At 43.6% G+C, this 15,968-nt stretch overlaps 1 protein-coding gene across 1 annotated transcript in view; it reads right to left on the bottom strand.

Moving 5' to 3' along the window:
* Positions 1 to 9,710, bottom strand: part of chst8 (carbohydrate (N-acetylgalactosamine 4-0) sulfotransferase 8) — a 136,585-nt gene extending 126,875 nt beyond the window's left edge. Inside the window, exon 1 of the mRNA XM_052064370.1 lies at positions 9,022 to 9,710. The gene's annotated coding sequence lies outside the window, so the exon portion shown is untranslated. The remainder of the gene's footprint in view (positions 1 to 9,021) is intronic.
* Between the last annotated feature and the right edge of the window lie 6,258 nt (positions 9,711 to 15,968).

Genomic DNA, 15,968 nt, shown 5'->3' with positions numbered 1-15,968 from the left:
TAGGGTTTTTTTGGGGGGGGGGGTGATCTTTTGAGAGGTTGGTTTTGATTGCAGTCACCGCTTTGCTTCTTGTTGAAAATCTCGTCAATTTTACTGTTGGTTGGTTGGCTTTTAGTCCATTGGATAGTGACACGTTTTGGGTTTTTTTTTGTTTTTCTTTTTCGCCATCTCTGATTTGTTGGTTACTTCATCGAAGAATAGGCCATATTTTCAGGTATTGAATTTAGACCCCGACCATCCATGTAGCTGCTTCAAGGTCAGCTGAGGAACAACAAGGGTGTCGGTGAGATTCTTCCAAACCTCGGGAGGAAAGAGAATCCTCCCGGTGAATTATTCAGCGGGGCTCCCGTACCCTAAATAACAGGCGGTAGGCTTTGTTTGACGTCCTGAATGAATAATTAAGGTGTGACCTTTTATTCCCATCAGAGGTGATGGGTTGACAGCGCCATACTTTCCATCTGGGGCGAGGTTGATGAGCCCCGATGAACCGGGGAGTTTAAAAATATTAAAATAAAAAATGGCAAGCCACGTGCTAAGAAACGCAACATCGCATGCCCCTCGAGTGATGCTGTGGCACACAAGCTTCTGTGTTCTGTTTTCTGTTCCTGAAGCTCAATTCCCTCAGCAACTGTTGTGCATCTTCCAAGACTCCTTCCCCGCACGTCACACACACGCCTTCCCATCATGCAAACACAACCACTGAGACATATTGATCACAAACGTGTCTGTGTCAAAATGCCAAGCAACTTTTTTTTTCTTTTTTTTAATGACAAAAATGCCTTAAACAAATCCATACTCACCTACTTCCTGTTTCCTGAATGCTTGATAGGGCAGACAGCGTCGGTTGGTTAATATTTCCTTTGCTGAGTACAAGAAAGAACTACAGTGGCCATCAAGCTACGGAATCTCTTTTGGTGTAGATTATTTGTTAACAAAATTAAATGTCGGTTGTAGGATTTTTGTTGTTGTTGTTTTTACTAAATTGATGTCTATTTATGCATCATAAGATTGTGGTTGGTTGGTTTGAAGTTGTTGTTTTTTAACTGGGAGTTTGTTTAGTTCTTGGCAGGTTGGTTAGTTAGTCATTTGGTTTTATATTGGTTGGGTTTGGTGTTTTTTTTCCTTTTAGTTGTTTGATTTGTTTGTTGGGTTTGGGATATTTGATTGTTTGGCTGTTGATTTTTAGCTGGTTGGTTACTTGGTAACTTTTTTTTTAGTTGTTGTTTCTTAGTTGGTTCTTGGTTTTTTGTTTTTTAGCCTGTAGATTGTTTTCTGTGGGGTGAAGGGCTGGTTACTTCTTTTATTTTTATTTTTTTGGGGGGTTGGGTGAATTTTTAGCTGGTTGATTTCTTTTTCAGATGCTTGGTTAGTTTTATTTGTATTTGGTTTATTTGTGTGGTTGTTGATTATTTATTTGTTGAGTTTTTGTGAGCATGGTTAATTAGCTATTCATACATTTATTTGGGTTATTTTTTGATTAGTTGGTTAGTCTCTTTTGCAGCTGGTTACATGCCAACAGTGAGATACAATTATATCAATATATTGAATTCCATCCGTAGATCCATTTTCTAATCCGCATTTTATAATATTCTCACAGGGGTCACGGGCAAGCTGGAGTCTATCCCAGCTGTCTTGGAGCAGCAGGCGGGGGACACCCTGAACTGCTTGCCAACCAATCGCAGGGCACACACAGACGAACAATATATTGCGTTCACACTCACACCTAGGGACAATTTAGAGTGTCCCATTAACCTACCACACATGTTTTTGTAATGAAGGAGGAAACCGCAGCACCCGGAGAAAACCCACATAGGCACAGGGAGAACATAAACTCCAAGGAGAAAGGCCGGAGCCGGAATCCAACCCTGCAGCTCTGCGCCTTGAGGCCAAAGTGCTCACCAGTCGACCGCCGGGCCGCCCATCATGAATTCCATCTCATTAAAATAAACTTGATTCTGGTCTGTTGTGTTGAAGCAAAAAGGGAACGGCGTCCAAAAACGACGCCAGTTGCTTCAGGCGCGTGCACAGACATTCCATTCGGAAAGTTTTGTTGCACGGTCAAACTCCTCACGTTTAGAATGAAATCAGAGCTGCAACAACTGCGGTGTCTCGCCGAGCAGAGATTCAGTCACAGAAAAGCAAGAGTGAGGCTACTGGAAACAGAACGTATTTATAGCTGAGGATAGGAATAATTCATTATGATCAAAGTGCAGATCATGCTCCGCTCCATCAGCGGGATGAAAAGAGCACTCCTCTTTTCTTCCCGCGGTTCCCCACAAAGAAACAAGGAGGCAAAGTTTCTCGACAGGCACCGATGTTTGTCATCATGGCTTCCGCTATAAATACACGTAACATGAAAGCTACCCAGCACGGATCATCCGATGTCAAATTCTAAGTGGGATAACGCGTGCCTGGAGTCGCAAAACAAAAAGTGCATCGTTGTGACGATCGTCACCATACGTGCCAGTTGTGCTATCAGCAAAAAACACATTTTTGACACCCTTAACTGCCAACATGGCAGGTCTTTTCGTGTAACACGTTCCACAAAACAAGAGAGGGCGAATCCTCACGATTCATGTGGGATAGTGGCGGAGGTCTGCGATCAACCAAAAATCTGCAAATAAGATAAGGAAACCTTTATTTGTCTCACAATGGAGAAATTGGCAATTTACAGCGGCAAAATTTTGAAAGGAAGAAAATTGAAAGTATTTGCTTGCACAAAAATAAATACAGTATGCAAATTAAAATAATGGATGCCGAAGTTTTTCTTTTTTTTTTTGCCGATAGGCAACAAACACACACACACACACACACACACACACACAAAATTAAATTTTAATAAATGGTAAAGCACCCAAAACTCTGAGGTTCAAAAGAACGTACAAAAATTCCATTTGAATTGATTTATGTTTAACGGTCTGTCGCAACAGAGACGAAGCATCTACCACCCAAAAGCGCGTCATCTCATTTTACACAAACAACTCTATACAATCAGTAAATTATTCAACGCCATCTAACCATCTTCCCACGAGTCTCATCAATAGTATTAGTTGGCATAGTAGCCTCAATAGCACGCTGGAAACAAACTGACTTGATATCACACGTAGGGAAACAAATATAAGATAAGAAACCCACAATGAAGAAATTCCCAATTTAGAGCAGCAAAGTGATGAAAGAAAGAAAGTAGAAGAACAAAAAGTATTGGAGCTACCATAAAGGTAACTACGATACTCTCGCGGCGCCAACTTGAAGTGATAATAACACAATAACAAAACAATACAATACAACACACAACACGGTATCGTCTTTAAAACATGTACACACATATAATGTTGGGCATGACAGCTCAATGTTTACGTAGACTACACACACACACAAAAGAGGGCATCCCAAAGTGACATAGCGAAGAACGAAATGCTTCTCCACTCGATGGCAAACGGTACGATGAACCTGCGTATCCACCTGCTGCCCTTCAAGATCGGATTTTGTGTTCAACAGGCATGGATTTCACACCGAGTCAGCCAATTGCGAGGAAATAGTCACCAATTCACTACTTTTGGCGACATCTTTCTGGGTGTGCTGTCAAATTTATATTATAGGGAGGGGGGGGGCGGTAAAATCATTGGTTCAGACCACCACTCTAGGCTATTTTAAAATAACAACAAAAACATCACACTATAAATTGGAAAATGGATGGATGGATGATGTACAGTTTCATGCTTCTTACAGTCACCTTTCTAGTGGGACTCGCGCGCGCACACACACAAACACACACACACACTTGTATCTTGCACACCCCTTCCACGTGCACACACACAGGGGACACATCTGCGTCTCTCATTTTGTGCATCCTCCTTCAACGCAGACAGACAAGCGCCTTCATCTTCTCTTTCATTCCTTCTTCCTCCCACATTTTGCTGCTTACACACACACACACACAAGCACACACACACACACACACACACACACACACGCCGGTTATTCATCCTTCTCCCTCCTCCCCCGCCGCATGCCCAGTCGCCCCCGCCACGCACGGCGAGGTGGGCAGCATTCGTAATTATTCAAAATACATATTTAATTACATTCGCGGGCTTTTATTTAATTATATTTAACTTGCCGGGAAATAAGAAGAAGAAAACGGATTAATACGTGATGAGGGGGAGGACCTTCGCCAAGGGCAAAAAACATGAAACATGCAATTTTTGCACAATGTTAAACAGCTCGGCTCCACCCGGCCACTGCGGAAAGCATAATTCAACTTCTAAAATGAAATGGTAACTTTTTATTTTTAGTCCTGTACCTTAAAGTACGAACGGCTCACAATTGTGAGGGCAGGGGTTCGAATCTGGGCTGTGTCCTCCCTGTGTTGAATTTGGATGTTCTCCTTGTGCTTGCTTTTGTTTTCTGTAAGCACTCCAGTGTCCTTCTACATTTCCACATGACCTAATCGGTTTAAGTCAAGTCATGAAGACACTTTCTAGTTGATCAGCAATTTTTATTTTTTTTTTTTTGGGGGGGGTGATCATATAATCGTGGGGCGCATCTTATATTCAGGAAATTACGGTATCGTACATGGTAAAAGAATCTAAAATATACTGTACATTAACTCATTCACTCCCAAAGACGTTTTTAAACGTCTTTTCAGACTTGGTCCAGAATTGGCTGGTACTGAATGAGTTAACAATAAATACAGCTATGTATTTATTATATGTACAGGCAAAACAAACAACCACAAAAACAGTTTCATTCTTCAACATTTTTTTTAACCAAAGATTGAATTCCTTCTCCTTTGGAGAGCTATCAGTAACATATATCCGCGTTTCGCTGATCCAAAGTCACGTGAAACAAGCCAAATAATAGCACATCTTCTGACACGACCGCACCTCATTATCACTCATTTCCTGTCACATTTCTTTCCTTCGGTCAGGATATCGAACGCCCCATCCCCCAAAATGGCAAATACATTGTACGGATTCTCAGCCAAATGTTGGGTCACCAAGGTTTTCTTTCCCTCCAGTCGTGCCCGTTTTAAAAGCCATCAATCAGGATTGGTTTGCAGCACTTACAAACAGGAAGCTGTTTATTTCCTGCGGGCAACAAGTCGCTCACTCATCCGAGCGGAGAAACAAACTGGCAAGCCTCGTGTCCTCCTGTATGGCCGTCAAACAAAGCCGCCCTTCAATTTCTATTGTTAGTGGCATCTTTAAGCAAACCATCAGAGTCTGCTTCTCAATTCTTATCCTCCTACATCCTGCCCGCCTACCCGCACTCCCAGCTTGGCTTGGACCACTCCCTTCCTCCGACCTCTAAGGGGCCATCTGACTGGAGCCATTGAATGGCAGTGGAGGCCGAGTTTGGTGGTGGGGTGGAGGGGGGGGTTCTCTCTTGTTGCTTGATAACACCTGCGTGCCGCCTCCCGCTGCATGTGTGATGAGCCACATGCAGAGCAAATATTAACGTTTATATGCAATGGAAGAAGGTGTGAACGTGAAAGGAAAATTGTTATTTTGCGGAAGAGGAGAGTGGCGCAGTCGGACGAAATCCTGCAGATGGCAGCCTCATCCAAAAAAAAAAAAAAAAAAAGCCATTTCCATAGATGCTGAAATGCTAGCGTCTGCTAGCTATTTGCCAATTTGGCAGACCCAATCTGCGCCATGCTGGGTGTTCCGGAGAAGCGAGGGTGTGTCCTTGACGTAACATGCAGCGAAATGCCAATTTGGTGGCAGAAAATCGGTCGCAAGTTATGCCTGCCTCGACCACGTCTTCAGTGGTGCGGGGACGGTCCAAGATCGAGAATAGGGATGATTACATGAGCTATTATTCCATGAGTTGTCAGCAATTATCAGCGGCTCATTTTGTATTTAATGAGGGTACCGTGGTCTATAGCCACACCAGCTCACGGTCACACACGGATTGCTGCGTCGTTTCATCTCCATGCGACATTTGAATCTGCCACATCTAAAGGGAATGATGAATTAAGTCCTACAACGGCGCACACCGCCCTTTTTGAAATGCAGCAGGTTGGCACGCATCTGTGAAATGAGTCCCAACGCCCGCTCTAGAATGCCTTTGCAGCGATTAGTGCAATGCGCTGAGCCGGTCGCAAAAAATAAAGCCCTCACCCTAAACTCAGTCAACCGTAGGCCACACGTTGACAACCATTCACATTCAACACTCACATACAGTAGATTTAAATTTGGTGTATTTGTACATTTAATTAAACAGCACTTTAAAAAATATATTGTTCATAAATGTGTCATAATTTTGTTGTCGTTTTAATTTTTGACATTTCTTGAAATAAAAGAAACCCCAAATGACACACATTTCATATACACGAAGGCATATCAACAGGTGGCAGCCATCTTGATTTTTTCAAACCAGCCAATAGGAACACTGCTCAGATATCATGTGACATGTCTCTGGCAACTGGGTGAAATAAAAAGCACATTTTTAGATGTTCTATTCAGGACATATTGCAGTTGCTATGGATTATTTTGGAAGAATGATATGAAAGAGCAAAGGTGTCCATAAAAATCTGAAAAATAAATAATTTTGAATCACTTGAAACTGACAATTTGTAGCATGCATTTTTGGGGAAACGCTTAAATTTCTCGATCCAGCTTCTCCTTACAAGGGTCGCGGGCGTGCTGGAGCCTATCCCAGCTACCTGCGGGAAGTAGGCGGGGTACACCCTGATCTGGCCAATCACAGCCCAATAACCATCCATGTGTTACATTAGCCTGCCGCACATGTTTTTTAGGATGTAGGGGGAAACCGGAGTACCCGGAGAAAACCCACGCAGGTATGGAGAGAACATGCAAACTTCACACAGGATTGTCGGAGCCGGAATCGAACCCTGCACCTCTGCAGTGTGAGGCGGATGTGCTAACCTGTCTTCCACCATGCAGCCTACAAAAAATAATGTTAAAAAGTAATGATATTTTGTATCGATTTTTAGGTATGCTCAAACTGTAGCAGTGTTCGGGTTTCGGGAAGATCCTCGCAACAAGTAACTGGTGAGAGGACTTAAGAATTGAGGGTCAGGGGTTACGGTGAGAAAGTGCACTTTGCATTCTCGAGTTGGAATGCGCCCATTTCATCGTGTCCCATCTCATTTGCGTGGCAATAAACGCAGACTGGTGACATCACCAGAAAAAGCTCCATTTATTTAATGAATTCTGTGCTCCATTGTTGCAGCAGAACTGTGCGTTCACAGTGGAAGGCGAATTACAAGAGTCTCTAAAAATTCATCACTAGTTCCCAATCAAGAATTTCTGCACAAACCAGGAGTCCATTCACTGCCAAGGTTCTCTACAAAACTTCCCAAGGGAAAAAAAAAATCACATTGGAGCCAACATAATGGACAACTAAATCAATATAGTATTGGCTTTTTTGTTCTCCCGCCCACCCCAGTTTGGATGTCACTCAAGCCCAACTTTTTTTTGTAAACTCAATGATAACAAATCACTCTCGCTTTCTCTCTCTCTCTCACACACACACACAACTAACTGTTCAAGGTGTTTGCAAACTCTGAGGTCAAAAAGTAGAGATGCCTACTGCAGCGCTGCAAATCAAGAGCATTCACAGGAACCATTTGAAAAATGAATTCAACATGCCGTTTATGTAACTGGAGCAATCCTACGTTTTGTTTTTTCTCGTTTCCAAACAAGCACAGTCATTGTTTGTGACATCCGCGCAAACGGCACTTAGATCTTCAACAGCGATTGTAAGTCTGGTTTCCAGTCGGCAACACAAGAAAGCAAACCGACTCATTAAAGAAACGTGGAGGCAAAAATGATCACACCGCATATACGGTCTTGTATCGCATTCAAATCTCTTCACGACGACTTCTTGCTCACCGACTGATGACGCAGCATCAGGAGCAAATAAGGGTCCAATATTTTGCTCAAGGACACTTTAGTATGGCCCCGGGGATCAAACCCACAACGTGGTTGCATGCACAGTAGGATCCATTATATCTAAAAACTCAGTTAAAAGTTGCTCCATTTTGTCAGTTCACCTAAAAAAATTTTTTAAAAGTTCCAATAAAAGAAAAAAAACCCTCTTGAAATGTGTCCATAACGCTGAACAGACTACTAGAAGTAAATTTTAAAGAATAAAGTTGTAAAGATCCATCAAAAAAAGGAATCGTGTTACTCCTAAAAGGAGGCAAACGTTATCTTCTTCAACCTAATGGCACAAATTCCAGTGAAGTGAAAATGTTTCAATGTCAAGAACTATTTGTTTCTTTGTAGCGACTCGCTAACTATGACTAAAGTCAAAATGTAAAAAAGGTGTCAAGTTATGAGGGATGGGAAAAAAAATTTCCCATGGAAAATGGGGCTGTTGGGGGGGGGTCACTAATTTGTATGCATTTTTTTAAAAAGCATAATTTAACTTAAGTGAAATTAAAGTGAAAGAAAAAGTCAAACACACATATTAAAATGACATGTTCCGACAATATTCTTGTGAATAAAACTGCCGTCTACAAGAATATACTTTACACTCGACACACACTTCGATAGCACATTCTTCTAACTGTATTCCCATCTCCCCGCTTTTGTGCTCACCTTTTTACTTTGTGTCGCTCTGTCATTTCTCAGGAACCTATTTTAAAAACAAGCCTTCAAAACTAATGGCGGTTAAAATAAAATAAAAATAAAAAAGCAACAAGAAGCTTGACTTTAGAGTCAACCCCAACATGAAATTCTCAACATCTCCAATACATCGACAGGCTGCCCCTAACATGGTTGGCGTCGTTGGGGGGGTCAACACCCTTGCTCAACACTCATTCATTTCATCGGTATATACCCACAACACACACACACACACACACACACACACACACACACACGCGCGCACAAGTCTTTAGAGTGGAATACCCCCCCCCCTCAAATAAAACAGAAACTGCGTAAAAACCCACGCGCGGGAAGATGCACTGAGAGAACAAGTAGAGTGGAACACGAGCCTGTCATAAGAGCCAAAGCGGAACTCCCGCGGCTCTGAGCGCAGCTTTTCTACCTTTGCACGACTCCTGACGACCGCACAGCCCGCGAGACGCCGGCGGGGTGTGCTCGGTGCGCCCGACGCCTCCTGACGAGTTGATCGGCACGGCTAGTTTCCACGTTCAGCACCACGGAGAGCGCGTGGACACGCTTGCCGTCTCTGGCAGGCCGGGGGGGAGGGGGCGGGCGGGCGCGGGACTCAAGTTTGACGCCGCCTCGGAGCTTCTGTGGCCGGGGCGAGCATGCCTGCCTCCTCGGTAAAAGGAGAGGCGTGGAGGGAGGAAGAGAGACACGGGAGGGGGGAGCCAATCGCGAAGCAACTCGCAAAACTGCGCAGCGCCGGAGAGTCTCCAAGGACCGGCGTGACGCGCGTGTGCGTGCGCGTGGACCTCCAGGCGTGCACGTCTGCAGCAGTAAAGCCACTTTTTTTTCCTACCCCCTTCCTATTTACGTCCGACTTATTCTTCTTCCGGCAATGAGACACATCGTTGCTTCGTCCTCTTTTGTCTTCAAGACCTTATCGCGTACGTTCGTCCGGTTGGGGGGGTGAGGGGGGGTGGAGCAGTCCAAGTGAAGCGATCTGAATCTGATTAAAGTCCCCCTTTGAGGTGTAAACAAGTAGCCTGTGCATATTAAACCCAGGTTCTCGTGCAAAAAAAAAAAGAAAAAAAGGAAGATAAGGAGATGACAGGATACCGAGGTGATGCACGAGCTGCAGTCCTGACACTGAGGCGGCGTTAAGTCGTCCTCACACACACGCATGTGTGGTGCAAGTTTTTGAAAACACTTAAATTCTTTTTTTTTTTTTTTTAGTGCTACAATTGGCTTTAAAGTGAAAAATCGATGGAGGCGAATATGGGAATTACAACAGCCGGACCTTGATCATCAATCAAAAGGGCGCACACAGAACCAATAAAGTCACTTAATCTTGGACCGATTTAAACTGAGATTTTTTTTTTTTGCCTCCTCATTTCTTCGAGGGAAAGAGACTTGGCGGGTGGCAAAAATGGAGCATAAATAAGAAGAGGAGGGAGGGGAAGAAATGGGACTTGTGTGCTTATCAAAAGCTGGCGGTTGTGCATAATTCATCTTGAAATGCTTGAGGAGCGAGTCAATACAAATTTGATCATTGTTTTTTTTTTTACATTTAATATTTTTAATTTATTCAAATTTAAGATGCATGCTGTATTTTTTATTAAAAATATACATTGTATTTTTATTCTAAGTTAGGCTTACGTGTTCTTTTTTACTTTATTACATTTTTTTCTTTCCCATTTTTGCATTCATTTAAATCATTTCTTGTATCTGGCGTGACATCATTAAAGCAGGGTTTGATGTGTGTGTGTGTGTTTTTTAAGGTTTTCCAATTAGGTACATCTCATAAATTATTAATTGAGAGTGCTGGTATTGCAGAGGCTCGAATACAAGTCATCCCATGAGAGCTGGCAAACTAGACAATGGCGGTGTTGTCTGGGTGTGGCTGCCGTCTGAGGCACCCGCGCATCCTTCCCGACCTGAGCGCAACAGCGCCCTCTGCTGCCCAAAGTCCACAGCCAGCGAGCAGCAAGGGCGCAACTTCATTGGCCACATGGGAGACCGACTGCTTGTGCGCTCTCTCCGCTTTGCTTTGCGGTGCGAGCGACATGCACGATTTATGGGTGCACTTCACAAAGCTGCTGCCTGTAAGTGGGCCACAACGCACACAAAACAAGTCCCGGACATCCAAGAATATATTGAGCAGTGGGTGCAGAGTGAGAGAGAAAGGAATGTGTGAGACAAATACAGAGACAGACAGAGGAAAAAGTAGTGTGTGAGAGCGTGTTTGTATGAGACTGTGGTGGTGGCAGTGTGTGTGTGTATGTGTGTGTTCACCAGTCCCGAGTGGAGAATCTTGCTGGAAAGTCACAGCCTTGCCGCTTTTTGCGTGACTGTGCTCCTGAGACCAGGTTTAATGATTTCAACTCTTTCATGAGCAAACTGTTCCAATCGAATGAGAGAGCATTCCAAGAGCTGCTGTACGTTCAAGCCCAACCGTTGCATTGGCTTTTCCCGGCTGCATCACTTGTTGAGTGCTGAACGGCCTTATCCTACTAAGGGGCGAAGATTTGCGAGGGACCCAGATGTCGAGTACTAGTCAGGGCTTGTCAGCAGGGGTGGAGCTACAGGGTGGCCTTTCCTCACTCTGTGGCCAATGTCCCCTGGGCATCCCGTCATGATGCTGCTGCCATTTTCACACGGATGCACGATTCTTAGACTCTTGATACTCGGCCGCAAGTTGTTGTTTTTTAAAATAATAACTATTTATTGAATACATCTATAGTTGACATGAATGCAAACTCTAAAACAATCCGAGTCTCACAATTACAGGGCAATTTTAGATTAGCTTAGTGATTAGCATGGCTTCTCAGTCTTTCCTCATCATCAGTGGGGGTTCTGGATCAATTTCACTGAGGGGGCCGGGCTGGGGCCAGGGGTTTTGATGGGGGGGGGGAGGCACATTCAACCCAGGGCTAAAAAGACAGATTCGAAATCTTGTTTGACTTTTTATTTCATCAAACTTTGAAATTGTAGTCATAACATTACAGTGATGAGAGAAAAAAAACTATTAGGAGGGCTAAAATGTCTGCAATCGTAACAGTACGCCGTGTCCATCTGTTGAGAATATTCAAGCCAGGGGATGATATGGTACCAGCCTGCCGGGGACAAAAAATTGCAAATACACTGAAGCTCGATGTTTTACATGCATATTATTATCAAAATTTTAAAAGGCAATGTCTTATATATTGATCCTGTTGAATAAACATTTAAATAAAGAGGGAGACTAAAAAAGTTATACACGCACACGCGCGCACACACGAACTCAAATAGCACTCGTGTCGTGGTAATTTCCTTCTCTGCGGACTGCTTCTCATTTTCCCGCTCATTTTTAAGTGGTGCAGCGCACTAAAGGGTCCGACTAGAATGTTAAATCACACACTTTGGTTCCACCTTTCGCGTCGGCGACTCGGCGCGGCTGAGTAATCTACGCTCGGAGGGGGTGGGGGGGGCAGAATCAGTGCTACAGGGGCACTGGCCCCCGTTCCCCCCCCACCCCCCCCCCCCAAAAAAAACCCGCCACTGCTCATCAACCCTTTCATAAGAAAAGTAGCTTAGTCGCCGTCAGGAAGGCGACGATTACCAACTTAGGAGTGACTGCAATGCATTTAGCCGGACTAATAGCCAGCCGAAGCTTCTTCCTAGCACGCTGGTGGGGCATAAGTGGCATCGAGCTTGCCTCGACCTCCAACTGTTCGCGCTAATTGACTTGAGCGACGAGCATACGTCCAGCCCAGTGAAGCTTTTTGAGACCTTCTCAGTTTGACTATTCGATGGGTTTTCATGAGGTGCAAAAGGCTGCTTTTGCAAAAGGCTTGTGGGTACAAGTGGTTGTTCTGCCCATTCAGTAACAATATGGCTGAGTTGGCAATCATAATTTTGTTGGCTTTTATATTTATTTTTTAGGGAGCGGGGGGGCTACAAATACCAATTATGGTAACCATAGAACAGAAAGTGGAAAGTTAGCAGAAATGGCTGTAGAAAAGTAATCCATGTATATCAGTCCTAGCTGCTCAGTTCAAACTGGCTTAGTTGGCACTAATTGTGGCCTTGAAGTGAACATTACAGTAGTAGAGTCCACTAATTAGCTCTGTGGGATCCCAAGTCGCATAGATTGCACCTTGAGAGACCCCACATGAACTTTGACTGTACCTTTTCCATCTCACTGTGTCGAATAAGGCTGCCGGAGTCAGCAAGTTCACAATGGGGAAAAAGCTGATGTGCCTTAATGAACTCGTCCGACTCCGTGACAGAGAGACTTAAGATGGAGTTTGAAAAGCTTTGACACCGACCCCCGTATAAAAGACAAACAACTTCAACTCCTCATGGCGCACTCATCAATTTCATCCCCTCAATACGCATCACTCATCTTGAGGGGAGAAGGGGGGACGGGGGGGTCAATCAATAAGCGATGCCCATAGAGTGAGTGGACTCTGCAGCTGGCTAAAATAGCAACAACAAACAGACAGCAGAGCAAAGACCTCCGCCAAGGCTGAGACGTTTGTCACTTGAAAAATCGATGAGTGAACGGCGAGCATGTTGGATCCTGGGAAAAGGAGGTCAGGTTATATCCACTGGCAGAATTCCATCACAATCAATCGGAGCAGAAGGTAAGACGAGCCTACATAAGCACAACAATTGAATTTATTCATGTATGTAGTAGTTGATATATTTCCCCCTTCCACCTACTTCATAGCTTTTGGAAAACATGTTTTTTTTCATGACTGTCTTCATATTTATTATTCATGTCTTCATCTATTTTTGCTATGCCCTGAATTTTTTCAAAAACACCAAGTAATGCAAAACCTCCACTATGCTAGCTTAAAGACATTTTCCCTGCGTCACAACTGTACATTAACCCCTGCTTAGAGTCATTACATCCATATGGATCTCAAGTAATGAATGATTCATTTCATTATGACCCCCACGGCCCGATAGAGCCACGTTTAATCTACCTCAAAAGTTATTTCGGACTCGGCGGCGAAATAACGGCTAAGCGGGTGCAACCAAATTGCTCCGCTGGCCTCGGCAGCTCTTTGGATTGATTGTGATGAATGGGGCAGCAAATGAACGTATGGTGCAGGTCGAAATGAAGTCGAGATTCTATCACCGTTTATTGACAGCCAGCACAAAAACATCCCAGTTTGAGAAGAGTGAGATTTTTACCAACGGAAAAAAAAAAAGAAAAAATCTAACACACCGTTAACAGCTAACTTGGCGAGCTAGCAGACACAAATATGGGGCAGCTTAGCGCTTCTTTTTTTCTTATTATTTTAGTGGAATCCTGGTTATCAAGCACACTTCCTATGTGGCCACACAAAAGTCCATTAGCTCTGACATTTTCTCAGTACCTCATTTTTATGAATTTAAATCACTTCGGGGTAAACTTTGACAAAAAGAAAGTTTCTGTTGGATTCAAAACGTCCGCTGCAAAGTCCAGAAAGGTTTATCCTTTTTAATTGAAAATGACTTCCCATAATTGGAGTTCTGCATCACATTGTGGCCAAAAGCTAGAAGAATCCCGGTTACTTAGTGCGCCTTTTGGTTGCTGTAAATTGTAAGTCCTTGTCAGGGCGGAGGCCGAATGCTAAAGTAGCAATTTGTTGCACATTAGTTGCCATAATTACGATTTCTTCTTCTTTATTTTGGCAAAATACTTTAGGTGAATTAACAGCACTTTCCCACGCAGATGCCTCATGCTTAAGAAGGATGCAATCATCAGGTGCGCAGTGCGACTCGGAATTCTTCTTAAATGAAGCCACTTCAAAGTAAAATGAAACAAAGTTTCATTGGAATCAGAAGTTTGTATGCTTGGAAGCATTCATTGGACTCCATTTCAACTGGGGGGCAGGCACCGTGGGAAAATTGAGCCACAGTCACGATGCATTTTCTTAGCGTGACTACTGAGAGAGCAGAAAAACAATGAGCCTGCTTGTGCTGGAGCTGCTGTCAGCCACAGCTCAGGCCCAGATATTCACTATCAGGCCCTCCCCGCCCCCAAGTCACACACCACCACACCTAGCGCCGCCTCTTAAGGACATGCATGACCACGCTTGTAATCTTTTGTGTGTTCAAATACCAAATGAGTTTAAAAGTGTGTTTGAAGTCAAACACCGTGTGTGTGCGTTCACAGCCGGAAACGGAACACATACAAGCAGGTATTTGCCAAGCAGAAAGTACAGCAAATTTACCACGTTTAAATACAACCTCAAGCGCTCCGTCTGAACACTTTGATAACTTTTCTCACAGCGCCTTGACAAACGCAGCCTGTGGGTTTAAGCCCTGTTGCCCTCTCACCCGTTTAGAACCCCATTCATCCCCCAACATGCATCTGCACCCCTCTGCAGTTAAGTAGCAGGCTCTATATGAGAAACTACAGTACGGTACAATGGTATTGGTTGCGTTATGCGCACCCGGGTCCCTTTATTTATCTTTGGAAGATTCATGTTGGCTTCAGGACAAGCCGGCACACCCAAAGTGATGACTTGTGACTCAGCGTGTCCCACGGTCATAGATACGTCTCGACCACACTGCTAGCCGAGGCTCGGCACCGACCGACCAATTTGCCCCACTTCAGGAGGAGGCAAGGTGAAAATAAACATTAAATATTGATTTTGGGCTGTGAGGTTCCACAGTCTGGAGCACACCAACTCACTTGTTCCATTTGATGCTTGCTGTTGTTTTGTGGGATCAATTTTGTATGGGATTTCATGCATTCAATGTGAACAGTGTTTTGCGCAGTATGTAAACCGTTGCTTTTCAAGCCTCTATCTGGGAAAATTTCAATCAGTTGTCAATCTTTCTGGTTTTATTTTTATGGACTAATCACAAACACAGTTGGTTCATCAAAATGTTTTTTTTTAATCAGTCATTGCATGAACGGGGCCCAGTGGAAAAAAAAAAATATCGACAATCATACAGTACTAAAGTTCTTTCATTAATACCTTGATTGTGCGGTGTGATATCGTGTGGATTGTGACTTTTTTCTTGTTCTTTTTTTCCATTTAAAATATATACATATGAGGAATATTAGCAAAAATGTGACACATCTGGAAAGTTCTTCAAGTCCTCCATTTGAGGTGAAACTCAATGCGGGTTGATGATGTCGGTGTGAAGCATAAGATCAAAATCAATCAGCACCAAAAACTAATCAGCTGAGGGTCTACTCGATGTTTGGAGGTGTTGAGATTAAAAAAAAATACTGGGGGTGGACAAAAACGTATTTATTTGGTCATTATTTTATTGATTAAAAACAATTCCAACGTTGGCAAGCCCTCATCAAGTCATTTCATTTGATGTACAACTCAGTGGGAACTGTGATATTTTTTAATGTAAAGAGGGCAGTAGCTTGCAAAACAAATCATTTGG

Source organism: Hippocampus zosterae, chromosome 4 (genome assembly GCF_025434085.1).
Source record: "Hippocampus zosterae strain Florida chromosome 4, ASM2543408v3, whole genome shotgun sequence".
NCBI classification, from domain to species: domain Eukaryota; kingdom Metazoa; phylum Chordata; class Actinopteri; order Syngnathiformes; family Syngnathidae; genus Hippocampus; species Hippocampus zosterae.
Note: the sequence above shows the minus strand (reverse complement) of the source record. Positions and strands in the feature narration are given on the sequence as shown.